The sequence below is a fragment of the Procambarus clarkii genome, chromosome 36, assembly GCF_040958095.1.
Source record: "Procambarus clarkii isolate CNS0578487 chromosome 36, FALCON_Pclarkii_2.0, whole genome shotgun sequence".
Taxonomy (NCBI): domain Eukaryota; kingdom Metazoa; phylum Arthropoda; class Malacostraca; order Decapoda; family Cambaridae; genus Procambarus; species Procambarus clarkii.
In genome coordinates this window covers 36,558,025-36,576,152 of record NC_091185.1, presented here as the reverse complement: position 1 = coordinate 36,576,152, position 18,128 = coordinate 36,558,025, and positions in this window count along the sequence as shown.

The window sequence follows — 18,128 nt, the reverse complement described above, 5'->3', positions numbered from 1 at the left end:
AAAAAATCCTTTCAGAGGCTTCTGGTTCTGGGCAGAGTGGTGTCCACTTTCACCTGTCCCAAAGCCCGTTTGGGACCAGTAGATTCGTTCCCTTGATCACATGGGATAGTAGGTATCCATCAGTCATAGAAGACTATGGAGTTGCGCTCTGGTTGTCGGTCACGAGTGACCTCTCCAAGGGCGCAAAGCCAGGGTAGGTTGATATGGAGGAGAAGCTGTCACCCATGCAGCAGGTCTCTTCTCTCCACGGCGCCGAAAGTCTCCAATGGAAAGGCAATGCCAATACGATTGGTTTCAGCGCCGTCATTGACATAGATCATCTGGGATGGGCATTGTAGTTAAGACAGCCTAGTGGTCTGATGAACTAACATATCTCCTAGGTTAAGAATGAACGTTACGAAAAGGTAGATGAATAGCGACAAGATCAGGAGAAGAACTTGAACAATGAGTTGGGAACCTTACAAAGTTTCCTTGATCGAAAACTGCAAAGAGTTAACTATGTGTGAGACATTGGTTGAACGGGGAACTATGAGGGTAAAGCCCCAAGCCATTACGACTATATAGCACTTGGAAGGAGTCAGATATTGGTTAAGTTCACCCAAGGCGGTGACAGTTATGTTGCATTAATTAGGAGTCTTAATTGTTCTTAAAAAGTTAATATTGGGAAGCTATCCTCTGTCATTGAGGTGTATATCTTGCTCATACCTTGATTGAGGTTCTGGAATTGCTGCACATTTGGAAAAAAAAACAGAACCTTCAGGTAAACAGGAACCTTCAGGAACCTTCAATAGGTGTGTCTTGTACAGTTTGACTGAAGGAAAATTTATACCCCTTTCCTTCAGTCTTTTCCCTCCACCTGTCTTGCCGCATCCACCAGGTATAGCAACCTTACCAAAGGTCCCGGGATTCCTGTCATCAAGAAATGTTTCCAGTGTAACAAACACAACAGGACGACAAGTGTTCACGAGACTGTGTGTGATCACCAACATTCATAATGAAGCTCCTGGTGCTGGCAGACAACATGGCAATAGATTGAATAGATCTACTATTAGCATGAAAAGATCATGAATGTGCATGGGTAGGTTTTCATGTTTACACTTTGTCAGAACAGGCAGATATGAATGGTGGGTACACTCATGCCTGGTAGGCTGGTGCTGTGTAGGTCTGGCGTGCTGGGTGTTGTATAGAGCCGCCGCCGGAGTATACGGTTGGGAATGTGGATTCTCTCTCTCTCTCTCTCTCTCTCTCTCTCTCTCTCTCTCTCTCTCTCTCTCTCCAAGTTTCATTCATGAGCACAGCCTCCGCCGTCCTCCCCGGCGGTGTCCTAGCCCCCTGGCCAGTGCCCATCAACACAGAGAAAGCCTCTCTCTCTCTCTCTCTCTCTCTCTCTCTCTCTCTCTCTCTCTCTCTCTCTCTCTCTCTCTCTCTCCAAGTTTCATTCATGAGCACAGCCTCCGCCGTCCTCCCCGGCGGTGTCCTAGCCCCCTGGCCAGTGCCCATCAACACAGAGAAAGCCTCTCTCTCTCTCTCTCTCTCTCTCTCTCTCTCTCTCTCTCTCTCTCTCTCTCTCTCTCTCTCCAAGTTTCATTCATGAGCACAGCCTCCGCCGTCCTCCCCGGCGGTGTCCTAGCCCCCTGGCCAGTGCCCATCAACACAGAGAAAGCCTTGTTGAAATTTCACGACGATGGTATCGCAGCGGCTTGCCCCTATAATTCACCAGGTAAACACATATTACCTTGCAGCCACGCTCTCCTTGTTCCATCCCGACGAATAACAGACGCAGAAAAATGTGCCAGAATGTGTTTTTCTCCATTGTTAAATAATAAAGATTGGAAAAAGGGAGAAGAGATGAAATGGTGGTCATATATTATGTCTTTGTTTCCATTTAACGTTTTATCTTTATTTATGTTAATTAAACCCTTATTATTTTTAAAAACTGTGGATATTATTTTAAATAAAATAAATTTTAAATAAAATAAAGAGTGAACAGCGCCCTGTTTACTCTTTCACCCTGATGCTCTGTTCACCTAGCACTAAATAGGTACCTTGGAGTTAGACAGCTGCTTCCTGTGGATGAGTGTATGTGTGAGTGTTCGAGAAAAATCTATGTAGTAGACGTAATAGAGGACAAATAAATAGGCAAGAAAGGCGGGGTCCAAGAGCTAATAGCTCGATTCTACAGATTCAAATAGTAAATACACACATACACTCGCGTGACACCACAAATATGGGTTCAGGGATAGCAAATCTTGCCTCACAGGTTTAATAAAATTCTACGACCAGGTGACAAAGATAAAGCAAGAAAGAGAAGGGTTGGCACACTTCCAGGACTGTCATAAAGCCTTTGACACAGTACCCCCATAAGAGGCTGATGCTTAAGTTGGAGAAACAGACCAAGAGTAACAGGTATGGTGCTACAGTGGATAACCATAATGCAACTGTTCACTTAGCAGTAAATAGGTACCTGGGAGTACCTGATCGAATACCTAATTAATAGGAAGCAGAGAGTTACTGTGGGGGTGAGACCTCAGAATGGCGTGCAGTCATTAGTGGACTTTAACAGGATTCTGTACTTGGCCCAATCCTGTTTCTGATATACGAAAATGATCTTCCAGAGGGTATAGACTTATTTCTCTCAATGTTTGCTGATGCTGCAACAATTATGAGAAGGATTAAAGCAGAGGAGGACAGCTTGCGTCTTCAAGATGACCTGGACAAACTGAAAGAAGGGTCCAACAAATGGCTGTTAGAAATTAACAATTCTAACGTATGTAAATGCAAAGTTATGAAAATAGGTGCAGGGAACAGGAGGCCACATACAAGGTGCCATTTGGGAATTTGAATTCTTCAAGAATTAAAGAGTGAAAAAGACTTGGGGGGTTGATATCACGCCAGACCTGTCCCCTGAAGCCCACATCCAGAGGATATCTTCAGCGGCATATGCCAGGTTGGCTTACATTTATAACAGCCTTGAGAAATTTGTGTAAGGAATCATTCAGATATTTGTGTAGGGAATCATTCAGAACATTGTTAACCACATATGTCACACCAATCCTGAAGTATGCAGCTCCAACATGGAGTCCGTATCTCGGCCTGACAGCTATCTTATCTTGAGGTTATTTTGAGATGATTTCTGGGCTTAGCGTCCCCGCGGCCCGGTCCTCGACCAGGCCTCTTTTTTGTTACACTCCCCTCCCCTCCCCCCGAGAAGTAGCCCGTAGCAGCTGTCTAACTCCCAGGAACCTATTTACTGCTAAGTAACAGGAGCATCAGGGTGAAAGAAACATTTTGATCATTTGTTGCTAACTCCACCGTGGATCGAACCCGGGACTTCAGAACTACGAATCCGAAGCGCTGTCCACTCAGCTGTCATTCGCCAGCTGAGTGGACAGCGCTCGAGATTCGTATCAAGATAATATAGCCTTGTGGAAAGGTGATAAGGTCCCAAACACTCATATTACACCTCCCCCCCCCCCCCCCACCCGTCTTACCCTAAAGTGATAGGGTAGGACCTGAAGTGACCCCATCTCACTCTCCTAAAACACTTCTTCCCCACTCTCACTCCCCCTACAACTGACCACACACACACACACAACACATGCAAACATACATTACCCCCCTCCCCCTTTGTCACTTCCTCTGTAGCATACCAGATATTCCCATCCCCCTTGCACACAAAACCCTCCCACACAGTGGGACCTCCCCATCTCCCTCACTCCTTCCCACCACCTGACCACCTGACCTGAAGTGACCATCTTCGGCCCCTCCCACCTCCCCCCCCCTCCCACCCAACAAACACACACACACACAAACTCACACTTCTCTCTCCCCCTCTCTCTCCACCCCTCTATCTCTCTCATAGGGAGAAAGCATGACATGAGATAGGAGACTAACTCAGGGAAGCAACCGCAGGGAGACAAACATGGGAAGGACTAACTCGGAGGATGGGGTGCAACAGGAAGCCTGGATTAGGGGAACATTCCAACAAATGTGGGAGGAATTCACTGAAGGACTGAGGGTAATGAGGGAGAAAGTAACCAACCTGCAGGATGAACTAAGGGCAGCAAAGGAGGAGATAAGAAGCCTGAAGGAGGCTCCTCCACAATACCAGACACAGACCATCCCTCAGGGAGATGGTGATGCTACTGTTGAGGGGTACAAAATGATGCTGATACTACAAAACATCCCTCATTTGCAGAACTGCTTGAAAAGAGCCCTAAAGCTAGGTCTGCAGTTAGGGAAGTTGCCATGGAAGTGGTTTCTTCTGAGAAAGCAGCTAGATGTACTAGCCAGCTCATAGAGTGAGAAAGAGCAGTAGTAATAGTAGGCATTAAGGTACAAACAGGGACTGGCCCAGTGGAAAGGAGAGACAAGAACAAAAATTAAGTTAATGAGATGCTTAAAGGGGTAAAGATGGAAAAGGCTGAACAAGATATTGAAAAGGTTTTCAGGATTGGACGGTACAACAAGGACAGAGACCGAGTGATTAAGGTGGTATTCAAGAGCGAAAGAACAAAAGAGGACTTGTTAGCAAGGAAGAGCGGACTAGCAAATGTACAGAAGTTCAAAAAGGTATTTCTGCAGAGGGATATGACAAGGGACGAGCAAAGGAGGGCAGCAGCCGCAAGGAGTGAGAACAGGGAGAAAGAAAGGAACCAGGGAGCCACAACCCTGAACCGTACAATCCCAGAGAGGAGAAGGGAACCCACCACAAGCAACTCAACAGACACAGTGAGACAAGCACCTCCCCTATCTTCCACCCAATAAATGCACTACTGCCCCAACCCCTGGTGCCCAAGGTGCCCAACTTGGGCACCCTCCCTCCTCCCTAGGATCTCACTTCTCCCCCACCCCCCTCAAGCCCTCCCTAATCCCCCATGCCCTCCATTCTCCCCCACCCCCCATAAACCCTCCAGTATCCTCCACCCTTTTGAGCCTTCCCTTCTCACCCACTCTTCTCAGCCCTCCCTTTTTCCTCATCCCCCTCGGCACTCCCTATCCCCTAACCACCCCCCCAGGCCTTCTTCCATTTATGACCCCCAAGCCGCCCATTCCCCCATGCCCTCCCTCCTCCCACATCCCCCGAAGCCTCCCCTTTTCCTACACTCTCCAAATCCTCCCCACTCTCACTCACTCCCCCAAGCCTTCTCCTCCCCCACCCACCCCCAAAGCCTCCCCTGCCCGCCACCCCAGCAGCCCTCCCTCCTACACCTCCCTCCCCGTACCAGATCCTCCCAGCCCCCGCACACCCCAGATCCCCCAAGTCTCCCTTCATAGGCCCTCCCATCCCGGTCGCTCCCTGTTTCCCTGCTTCAGGGGAAGCAATAGGATCTGAGAAAGGACAGAAGAGAGTCAGCTTCAGGGTGATGTACTCGAACATAGATGTGATCAAAATTAAGGCAAGTAAACTACGGGAAAGAAAACAAGAAGTGAACCAAGATGTAATTGGACTCACAGAAACAAAATTCTCAGGCATCATAATGAATGCGGTGTTTCCCCCCCAGGACTACACTGTAATAAGGAAAAGAGAGGGAAGGACAAGGAGGAGGTGGAGTGACCCTACTAATGAGAAAGGAATGGAGTTTCAAGGAGATGGTTATCCCATGCTGCGAGGGATTCAGAGATTATATAACAGACACCATGACAATGGGAGGACCAAAAGTAGTAGCACCAGTGATATATAACCCTCCACCAAATGACAGAAGACCAAGGCAAGAGTATGACAACAACAACACTACAGTTTACTCTATAATTGAGAAGACAGCCTCTGCTGCCTGTAGAAACAGATCCCATCTGCTCATCGTGTGGGACTTCAATCATGGTAGGATAGACTGGGAGAACAAGGAACCGCATGGAGGAGAGGATACATGGAGAGCCAAATTAATGGTGGTGGCGACAAGAGACTTTCTAAACCAACATGTCAAGTGTCAGGGAACCCACTAGGAAGAGAGGAAACGATGAACCAATACTCGACCTAGTCTTCACTCTGAACGATTCAGAAATTAGGGAAATCGGCTCTGAGGCCCCAGTAGGAATGAGCGATCAAAGTGTACTGACGTTTAAGTATTTGGTTGAGGAAGGGTTATTGAACTCGAGGATAGGTACTGAAAACAAAAGGCTGGTATTTCAAAAAGGAATCTATGAGGAGATAAGAAAATTCCTTACAGATGGGAAACAGTGCTTATTAACATGGGAAACAGTGCTTAGGGGAAAGACGGAACAAGACATGATGGACTTCATCGCACACAAGTGCAAGGAAGCAGCAAACAAGTTTGTCCCAGTCCAAAAGGAAAATAATGAAATGAAGATGAGAAACCCATGATTTAATCAGAGATGAAGGCTAGCCAAGCAGCAAAGTAAAAGGGCGTGGAGAAACTATGGAATAACAGGACACTTGAGAGCAGAGAAAGATACCAGAGTGCCAGGAGAGAATATGTCAGGATGAGAAGAGAGGCAGAAAGACAATACGAAAATGACATCGCAAGCAAGGCAAAGACTCAACCTAAATTGTTGCACAGCCACATCAGGCGAAAAAGAACAATAAAGGAACAGGTATTGAAAATGAGGATAGCGGCAGAAGGGTTCACTACAAACGACAAGAGTGTGAGGGACTGAATAAGAAATTCCAGGAGGTCTTCACCTTAGAGCAAGGAGAAATTCCAGAGATAAAAGAGGGAATAGTTAACCAGAAACCACTAGAAGAGTTTCAGGTTACTACAGGGGAAGCAAGGAAGTGTTTAATGGAGTCGGATTTGACAAAGGCAATAGGCGCAGATGGAATCTTCCCTTCGATACTAAAGGAAGGAGCAGAAGAACTGTGCCTAACACTTTCCGTAGTGTATAACAAATCACTGGCAACAGGGGAACTGCCAAAAATTTGAAAAACAGCTAATGTAGTTCTGATATACAAGAAAGGGGATAGACAGAAGGCACTGAACTACAGGCCAGTGTCCCAAACCTGCATACCATGCAAGAGGATGGAGAAGATTGTGCGAAGAAAGCCAGTGGAACATCTGGAGCGAAAGAACTTTGTAGCACAGCATCAACATTGGTTCAATGATGGCAAGTCCTGCCTCTCAAGGCTAATTGAATTCTACCAGGCAACAAAAATCAGGCAAGAAAGAGAAGGATGGGCAGACTGCATATTTTTGGATTGCCAGAAAGCCTTTGATACAGTACCACACAAGAGGCTAGTGAAAAAGCTGCAGATGCAGGCTAGAATGAAAGGGAAGGTACTCCGTTGGATAAGGTAGTATCTAAGCAGCAGAAGACAACAAGTCACTGTGAAGGATAAGGTCTCAGATTAGCGTGAAGTTTATCCCACTCCAAAGGAAGAAAAACGAAAAACAACAGAAGAATCCATGGTTCAACCAGGAATGTAAGGTAGCGAAGCAATGGAGTAAAAGAACATTGAAAAACTACAGGAATAACAGAACACCAGAGAGCAAGGAGAGATACCAGAGGGCCAGGAATGAGTACCTCAGAGTGAGGAGAGAAGCAGAGAAACAGTATGAAAATGACACACAGAGATTACACTAACGTGATGCATCAAATGAACAAATCTACAAGGGCAGTGACGAGGATTCGAACCTGCGTCTGTGTGATGATGTAAGGGCGAAGAGGGAGAACGGCCTATTGACATAGCTCGGGTGCAGGGGGGATAGGTTGTGTAAAAGCCTGGTTTGTGCCTCGGAGAGGCTACGGGATCCAGTAAGTTCAGTAGAACTTCGGTTTCAACCCATTTACTCTGTCGTAGCTCAGTCGATTAAGGCAGTGTCTGGGATGCTCCCAGACGCAGGTTCGAATCTTCGTCACTGCCCTTGTGGATTTGTTCAGTATGAAAATGACATTGCGAGTAAAGCTAAGACCTAACCAAAACTGCTCCACAGCCACATCAGGAAGAAAACATCAGTGAAAGAACAAGGGATGAAGCTGAGAAAAGGGGAGAACAGATACACAGAGAATGACTAGGAGGTGTGTGAAGAACTCAACAGTAGATTCCAGGAGGTCTTCCAGAAGAACAAGGAGAAGCCCCTGCACTAAATGAGGCAAACCAAGCAACCTTGGCGGAATTTGACCTCACCAGTGATGAGGTCAAAAGGAATCTGTTGGAGCTGAATGTGATAAAGGCTGTTGGGCCTGACAGAATCTCATCTTGGATACTAAAAGAAAGTGCAGAGGCACTAAGTGTGAAACTCTCTATGGTGTATAACAGGTCACTGGAAACAGGAGACCTAACGGAAACCTGGAAAACAGCTAATGTAGTCCTAATATACAAAAAGGGTGACAGGCAAGAGGCACTGAACTATAGGCCAGTTTCCCCTGACTTGTATACCATGCAAGGTGATGAAGAAGATCGTGAGGAAAATTCTCATAAAGCATCTGGAGGGAAATAGTTTTGTGACACCACCAACATGAGTTCAGAGATGATAAATCGTGCATCACAGGTTTAATAGAATTGTATGTCCAAGCAACAAAAAATAGGCAAGAGAGAGATGGGTGGGCAGACTGCATTTTCTTGGACTCTCAGAAAGCTTTTGACACAGTACCCCATAAAAGGTTGTTACAAAAGTTAAAGCAACGTAAAAGGTAAGGTGCTCCAGTGGATAAGGGAGTACCTAAGCAACAGGAAGCAGCGAGTAACTATGAAGGGAGAGACATCAGGGTGGCGAGAGGTCACCAGGGAGTCCCACAGGGCTCTGTACTTGGACCCATTCTGTTTCTAATATATGTAAACGATCTTCCAGAGGGTATAGACTCATTCCTCTCAATGTTTGCTAATGATGCAAAAATTATGAGAAGAATCAAGACAGATGAAGACAGACAGAGACTACAGGATGACCTGGACAAACTGGAGGAATGGTCTAGAAAATGGCTGCTAAAGTTCAACTCAGGAAAGTGTAAAATAATGAAATTAGGCAAAGCGAGCAGAAAGCTGAACACAAGGTACCATCTGGGAGGTGAAATCCCGCAGGAGTCAAATAGAGAGAAAGATCTGGGGGTTGATATCACACCGAATCTGTCCCCAGAGGCCCTGTCCCCAAGGATATCATCACCAGCATATGTTAAATTAGCGAACATAAGAACTGCCTTTAGAAACTTGTGGAAGGAATCGTTCAGGACCCTGCATAACACTTATGTCAGACCAAACCTGGAATATGCAGCTCCAGCTTGGAGTCCATATCTAGTTAAACACAAGTTAGAGAAGATTCAGCGGTATGCCACCAGATTTTCCCGGAACTGAGAGGTATGAGCTACGTGGAAAGGCCGAAGGAGCTGAACCTCACGTCCCTGGAAGACAGAGGAAAAGCGGAGGTTTGATAACCCCCTACAAAATTCTCTGGGGAATTAACAGGGTGGACAAAGACAAACTCTTCAGCACGGGTGAAACACGAACATGGGGACTCTGGCTCATTTGGGTACTAAGTTTCCACCTCAGAGACACTAGAAAGATTTTTTTCAGTGTCAGAGTACTTAGTAAATGGTAATTAGTAATTAGTAATTTCCCACGTCACTAGGAAATGACGTGGTGGAGGCTGACTCCATACACTGTTCAAATGTAGATATGACAGTGCCCAGTAGGCTCAGGAATCTGTACACCAGTTGATTGATAGTTGAGAGGTGGGACCAAAGAGCCAGAGGTCAACCCCCGCAAGCACAAATTGGCGAGTACACACACACACACACACACACACACACACACACGCGCGCGCGCGCGCACACATACACACAGATGGTCAGAGAAATTGCTACTGGAGTTCAATACGAGCAAATGTAAAGCTATGAAAATGGGACTAGGTGATAGGAAACCAAAGGGACAGTACACAATGATGGGGTAATGCCTACCTGTGACGACGCTAGAAAGAGACCTGGGTGTGTACGTAACACCTAATCTATCTCCTGAAGCACATATAAATAGGATAACGACAGCAGCGTACCCTACACTGGCAAAAGTTAGAACATCATTCAGAAACCTAAGTAAGGAGGCATTTAGGACGCTTTACTCTGCCTACGTGAGGCCAGTCTTAGAGTATGCCGCCTCATCATGGAGTCCCCATCTGAAGAAGCATATAAGGAAATTGGAAAAGGTTCAGAGGTTTGCAACGAGACTCGTCACAGAGTTACGAGGGACGTGGGTATGAGGAGCGCCTGAAGGAACTGTGCCTTACGACACTAGATGAAAGAAGGGAGAGGGGTGAACATGATAGGAACGTATATAATACTCAGGGGGATGACAGAGTGGACATAGACGAAATGTTTACACGGAATAGTAACAGAACGAGGGGACATGGGTTCAAGCTGGAAACTTAGATGAGTCACAGAGATTTTAGGAAGTTTCCTTTTAGTGTGAGAGTAGTGTAAAAATATAATGAACTTAAGGAACAGGTTGTGGAAGCAAATACTATTCATAATTTTAAATCTAGATATGATAAGGAAATAGGACCAGAATCATTGCTGTAAACAATCAATGCTCGAAAGATGGGATCCAAGAGTCAAACCTCGATCATGCAGACACAAATAGGTGAGTACACACATACACATACAGAGGACAAAGAAGCTGGACTAGGAGAGAACTAGGAGTTGATATGACACTAAACCTGTCTCCTGAAGCCCACATAAAAAGAAAAACATCTTCCGTGTATGCAAGGCTAGCTAACATCAGAACTGCCTTCAGAACCCTGTGTAAGGAATCATTCAGAACCTTGTATACCACATATGTAAGATCTCACAGTTGACTATGAGGACAGGGGCGGGTGAATCTGAATCTGACACTGTCCCTGTGTGTGCGGGTGTGTGAGTGTGAGTGTGTGTGTGTGTGTGTGTGTGTGTGTGTGTGTGTGTGTGTGTGTGTGTGTGTGTGTGTGTGTGTGTGTGTGTGTGTGTGTGTGTGTGTACTCACCTAGTTGTACTCACCTAGTTGTGCTTGCGGGGGTTGAGCTCTGGCTCTTTGGTCCCGCCTCTCAACTGTCAATCAACAGGTGTACAGGTTCCTGAGCCTATTGGGCCCTATCATATCTACACTTGAAACTGTGTATGGAGTCAGCCTCCACCACATCACTTCCTAATGCATTCCATTTGTCAACCACTCTGACACTAAAAAAGTTCTTTCTAATATCTCTGTGGCTCATTTGGGCACTCAGTTTCCAACTGTGTCCCCTAGTGCGTGTGCCCCTTGTGTTAAACAGCCTGTCTTTATCAACCCTGTCAATTCCCTTGAGGATCTTGAATGTGGTGATCATGTCCCCCCTAACTCTTCTGTCTTCCAACGAAGTGAGGTATAATTCCCGTAGTTTCTCCTCGTAGCTCATACCATTCAGCTCGGGTACTAGTCTGGTGGCAAACCTTTGAACCTTTTCCATTTTAGTCTTATGCTGGACTAGATATGGACTCCATGCTGGTGCCGCATACTCCAGGATTGGTCTGACATATGTGGTATATAATGTTCTGAAAGATTCCTTACACAAGTTTCTAAAGGCCGTTCTTATGTTAGCCAACCTGGCATATGCTGCTGCTGTTATCCTCTTGATATGAGCATCAGGGGACAGGTCTGGCGTGATATCAACCCCCAGGTCTTTCTCTCTCTCGGACTCTTGAATTATTTCATCTCCCAAGTGATACCTTGTATCTGGTCTCCTGCTTCCTACCCCTATCTTCATTACATTACATTTGCTTGGATTAAACTCTAACAGCCATTTGTTCGACCATTCCTGCAGCCTGTCCAAGTCTTCTTGAAGCCTCAAGCTGTCCTCCTCTGTCTTAATCCTTCTCATAATTTTGGCGTCGTCAGCAAACATTGAGAGGAATGAGTCTATACCCTCTGGGAGATCATTTACTTATATCAGAAACAGGATAGGTCCAAGTACAGAGCCCTGTGGGACTCCACTGGTGACTTCACGCCAGTCTGAGGTCTCACCCCTCACTGTAACTCTCTGCTTCCTATTGTTTAGGTACTCCCTTATCCACTGGAGCGCCCTACCAGTTACTCCTGCCTGTTTCTCTAGCTTATGCATCAACCTTTTATGGGGTACTGTGTCAAAGGCTTTCCGACAGTCCAAAAAAATGCAGTCCGCCCACCCTTCTCTTTCTTGTTTAATCTTTGTCACATGATCGTAGAATTCTATCAATCCTGTAAGGCAAGATTTACCCTCCCTGAACCCATGTTGATGGGTTGTCACGAAGTCTCTTCTCTCCAGATGTGTTACTAGGTTTTTTCTCACAATCTTCTCCATCACCTTGCATGGTATACAAGTTAAGGACACTGGCCAGTAGTTCAGTGCCTCTTGTCTGTCACCCTTTTTGTATATTGGTACTACATTAGCAGTCTTCCATATTTCTGGTAGGTCCCCCGTTTCCAGTGACCTACTATACACTATGGAGAGTGGTAGGCAAAGTGCTCCTGCACACTCTTTCAATACCCATGGTGAGATTCCATCCGGCCCAACAGCTCTTCTCACATCCAGCTCTAATAGGTGCTTCTTGACCTCATCTCTTGTAATTTCGAACCTATCCAAGGTCACCTGGTTTGCTGCCACCTCTTCTAGCGCCGCGACATCTCCCTGTTCTATTGTAAAGACCTCCTGGAACCTTTTGTTGAGTTCTTCACACACCTCTTTGTCATTCTCCGTGTACCTGTCCTCGCCCACCCTAAGTTTCATCACCTGTTCCTTCACTGTTGTCTTCCTCCTGATGTGACTGTGTAGTAGCTTGGGTTCGGTCTTGGCTTTATTAGCTATATCATTTTCATACGTTTTCTCAGCTGCTCTTCTCACACTGACATACTCGTTCCTGGTTCTCTGGTATCTCTCTCTACTTTCTGGTGTTCTGTTATTATGGAAGTTCCTCCATGCCCTTTTGTTCTGCTCCTTTGCTTTCATACATTCCTTATTAAATCTCGGATTCTTCCTTTGCTTCTCTGTTTTTTCCTGTCGGGCTGGGACAAACCTGCTTACAGCCTCCTGACATTTTTGGGTGACATAGTCCATCATGTCTTGTACGGACTTGGTTCCGAGTTCTGTGTCCCAATGTAAATCCCATAGGAATTTATTCATTTCCTCATAGTTTCCCTTTCGGTACGCCAGCCCTTTAGTTCCCAGTTCTTTTTTGGGGATGATAATTCCCAGCTCAACCAGGTACTCAAAGCTCAATACACTATGATCACTCATTCCCATGGGGGCTTCCAACTTAACTTCCCTTATATCCGACTCATTTAGGGTAAATATCAGATCAAGCAAGGCTGGTTCATCCCCTCCTCTCATTCTTGTCGGTCCCTTGACGTGTTGACTTAGAAAGTTTCTTGTTGCCACATCCAGCAGCTTAGCTCTCCATGTGTCTGGGCCTCCATGTGGGTCTCTGTTACCCCAATCTATCTTCCCATGGTTGAAGTCTCCCATGATTAGAAGTCTGGATCCGTTCCTGCTAGCCACAGAAGCTGCTCTCTCTATTATATTGATGGTGGCCAAGTTGTTTCTATCATATTCCTGTCTGGGTCTTCTGTCATTCGGTGGGGGGTTATATATGACTACTATTATAATTTTCTGTCCTCCAGTTGCTAAGGTGCCTGAAATGTAGTCACTGAAACCTTCACAGTTCTGAATTACCATCTCTTCGAAACTCCAACCTTCTCTTAGTAGCAGAGCTACACCACCTCCTCCTCTCCCTTCTCTCTCTTTCCTCACTACATAGTAGCCCTGTGGAAACCCTGCGTTTGTTATGATTTTCGTTAACTTTGTTTCTGTGAGTGCTATTATGTCTGGGTTTTCTTCTAGTGCCCATTCTCCAAGTTCACTTGTTTTATTTGAAATCCCATCTGTGTTAGTGTACATCGCCTTGAAGCTCACTTTCTTCTGTTCATTTTCATGTCCCTTTCTTGGCAAGCATTCTGCTGGTGTGGGAAGGTGTTCCGTGTGTGAGAGGATCTGTGAGGTGGCTTGCAGGGTCTCAGAGGATTTTGGAGTGGTGGGTGGGGGTTTAAGGGAAGGGGGGACAGGTAGGCTGTGGGTTAAGGAGGTAGAGGGGACATGGAGGATACGGGGTGAGGGGGGAGGAGGGATAGGGAGGGTATGGGATGAATGGGGAGGGGGGACAGGGGGAAAAAGGTGGGAGGGGGGACATGATGGGAATGGGGAAGGGGTGTCAGGGTCAGAATGGGGTGGGGGGGGGGAGGGAGGGTTGGGTGGGGGCAGGTAGGGTGAGGGGAAGGGAGGGTTTCTATGCAGAGGGGGGTGGTGGTGTTGCCCCCCCCCCCTCTGGTGTTGCTGGGATGCTGGTTTTGGGTTCTCCTCTTGTCTCTGGGACTGTTGTGTTGAGGGCTGTGATTTCCTGGTTTGCTCCTCTCTCCCTGCACTTTCTCCTTGCCTCTGCTGCCCTGGCTCTCTCCTCCTTCGTCCTGTCCCTCTGCAGGAATACTTTTTTGTATCCCTCCATATGCTGCAGACGACTCTTCCTTTCGAGAATGTCCTCCTTCGTGGTTTCGTTTGTAAACACCACCTTTACAAGTCGGTTTCTGTCCTTGTTGTACCAGCCCAACATGAAAACCTTCTCTATGTTATGTACAGCCCCTTCCATCTGTAACCCCTTCAGTAGCCCATGTACTGCCTCTCTATCCTTGCCATTCCATTCTTGCCTGTTGGATCCTTCCTGTTCTTTGATGCCTACAACTACCACTGATCTTTTTCTCTCCAGCAGTTGAATGGTGCACCTTGCTGCTTCCTGTAACGTAGCTGCTTGCATCGCTACCTCCCTCACTGTGTCCATTGCTTCTGAGCTCTTTTTCAGTATGTCTGCAAATGTATCAGGTACAGAGGCATTTCCTTCCAATGTAACATTCCCAGCTTCCCTTTGGATGATTATCTGATTCTCGGTCTCTTTATTTTTCTCTGTGAGAGATTTGAACTCCTCCCTTGCTGATGCTAGCTCACTTTGCAGATTGTTAATTGTAATCCTCATTTCATTCATCTCCCTCCTGAATTCCTCCAGAACTTGGGCTAGCAATTCCTTTGTTTGACCTCCCTGGCTGCTTCCCATGTCCCTGTTGCGGCCTCCTGCCATTTTATCCCTTGTCAAGAGAGAGAGAGAGAGAGCAAGAGAGCAAGAGAGAGAGAGAGCAAAAGAGAGCAAGAGAGAGAGAGCAAGAGAGAGAGCAAGAGAGAGAGAAAGCAAGAGAGAGAGAGCAAGAGAGAGAGAGAGCAAGAGAGAGAGAGAGAGCAAGAGAGAGAGAGAGCAAGAGAGAGAGAGAGAGAGAGAGAGAGAGAGAGAGAGAGAGAGAGAGAGAGAGAGAGAGAGAGAGAGAGAGAGCAAGAGAGAGAGAAAGCAAGAGAGAGAGAGCAAGAGAGAGAGAGAGCAAGAGAGAGAGAGAGAGCAAGAGAGAGAGAGAGCAAGAGAGAGAGAGAGAGAGAGAGAGAGAGAGAGAGAGAGAGAGAGAGAGAGAGAGAGAGAGAGAGAGAGAGAGAAAGAGAGAGAGAGAGAGAGAGAGAGAGAACGTGTGTGTGCTTGGGATGGGGTTACTAGGTGGTGAGGTGTTCAGCTTACAGCAGGTAAGAAGGGGGTGGATTATGGTAGGTTTTATCTCCTTTCCACGAAAGGTGTTAATCCCTTCTAGCCTGTGTGTGCGTGCATATGTACGTGGGTCTGAGTGCGTGCGTGCGTGCGTGCGTGCGTGCGTGCGTGCGTGTGCGTGCGTGTGTGCGCGTGCGTGTGTCACTAGTTCCCGGAAGCGTAACTTCTACCCAGAATGAGCCACACCGAGATTTTAAATATATATACTATCCTGAACAAGAATTTGATAATATTTTACCTCACACTGTACACCTGATTACTTGACCAGAGAGGGGGTACATACCAGTATGATTCCCGCTCACACAACTAGATGAGTAATGATGATGTATGGTTGACGATGGTGCTCCGTCGTCGCCTTTCCACTTGGTGATTCTCTAAGTGCTAGTAGATTGACGATGTCGATTATTTTCTACACAAATCTCTGGAGTCACAGTCACCACCCAACAAACACAGTCAGCAGTTCCACGGCGGGCTGTCCCACCTATCCGTCAGGTCAGGGCAGGTCAGGTCACTACTCGGTCCTCCACACTGTATGCACCGGTGATTCCAATTAGATAGCCAACGGTTGCAAAAAGCCGGGTCCAAGAGCTAACAGCTCGGCCGCTGCTGGCATGCATAGATACACACACACAATAGCCTAACTTTGTGTGTGTGTGTGTGTGTGTGTTTTTGAGTGTCAAAGTGTCGTAAGTCTGTAATGGTATAAGCACACCATTGCTCCTTCCCCTTCCCCCTTTCCCTTTCCCCCTTCCCTTCCCTTGCTTGCCTTCCCTCCCTTCAGGTCATCCCTTCCATTTGTCACGGTCTGACTTTCGTGGTCATAATCAGTTTGAAGCCACTTGCTCCCTTCGCTCTCTTGTCCATCTGTCCAGTGACGAATTGAAAATAGTACCTCAGGGCCAATAAACTTTTGATCTCAAGTTACTCATGGGTGCCCAGCCGGCATTCCCACAGGAAAGTCGTTGGTGCCTTCCCAGTTTTTGGAGCTTTCTGTCAAGAGGAATTGACCCTTATGGTCAAGCCTGATCCGGATTGGTTGAAGACATGTAGGCCTGTGGAGGCGGGGCCTCACAGGGTAGTGCCTGTCCATGCCATTGGCCCGGATTCCAGATCGCCTAGTTATGTTTAAATCCATTGGCCATAAACCTGGGATAGGCGGAGTTAATTTGGGCCTAGGAACTAAGGGGTGGAGCCTGTCCCACTGGTAAGCGTTTTTAGAAAATATTTGTTAGTGTGTTTTGGGGCCTCAACTGAGGTACAGGTCAGGTGACCTGCGGGCAGCTAATCATTATCCTTTGGCAAGCTGCAGTATTGAAGGTAATTGTGCACTTGAGTTTATGTATATTTCAGTATTACATTCCATTGCCTCGTAGGGTTTTAGAGTAGGCTATGTTTCAATTTTGATTTAAATATACGGGTTCCAATAATAAAGTATTTTAATGTATTTGTGTTTAGTTATCTGTTCCCTTTGATTAATGACTGTGTTATTCATTCTTGTGATTTTCATTTGCTGTGCTAGAAATTCCCCTGTGTTCTCCATCTTATGAATATAAAGTCTTTCTAGAATCTCCCGTTCGGTTCAGTAAGATTAGAGTATTAATCCATTAAGATTTATTTACTTGCCTTTTGAGTTCCATGATTATTGAGTCCGTTCCTTCCTGGGGAACCAATAATTTAGACACATTCATTTATGTTGGGAAGGTGGTGGCAGTGTTTAATGATTTTAATTTCTAGTTATAAATTAATAACCACTGTTCTTGTTATGTCCTCCTCATTTAATATTCAGTTTATACTCGTGGCAGTCCAGTGAGGGGTCATACTGGACTGTAACAGTGTAAGCTGGGGGTATTGGATGAAGGGAAAGAGGAGAGAGAGAGAGAGTTACAACAAGGGTAGCGTTCAAAATTATTACAAGAGAGTTCAGGGTTATTACAAGTCTGGCAGCAGAGCCTGGAGCCTGAAGCTGTACGACAATTGGGCTGGCTATCATTGTTGACACAGCAGTAGAAATTGAAGGGGAGGGGCACCAACCTTCTAATTGGCAGAGACTAAAATAGCGCCAATTCATATCTTGTGGAATGGGAACGCGTTGCCTCTCTGTGTGATCCTATTGAAACATTTCTCGTCCTGGGGAATCTAATGCGCTGCTGTCTGGTCTCGAATAATATCTCGCATTTTAGCGAGAATTCCTAATGGATACAAAGCCTATTTGACACAATATGATGTACTATAAATCATAGTGGCTCACAAACTACCAGGCGTACTAGGCCTGGGTTCTACAGTTAGTTTGTAGGTCGAGGCAATTTAGTACATCAAGTTTGTGATGTCTCATATCAAGGATATGTACACAACGAGAACAAATATACCACGTTTGGCTGCTGTAAAGTGTTCTCCGTCGGATTCGGGCTGTTTTTAATACGGAGGTCGGTAGTCTTCTTTGTGTTATAGAATATAACTAGGTCTATGTTTTGGTTAGGAGTTGTGCTTCTTACTCCATTACGGATCATTTCTTCCATCATTCGCTCTTCTTTTTATGTTCACTGTGCAAGGTTGATTTGCAATAAAAATTTTAC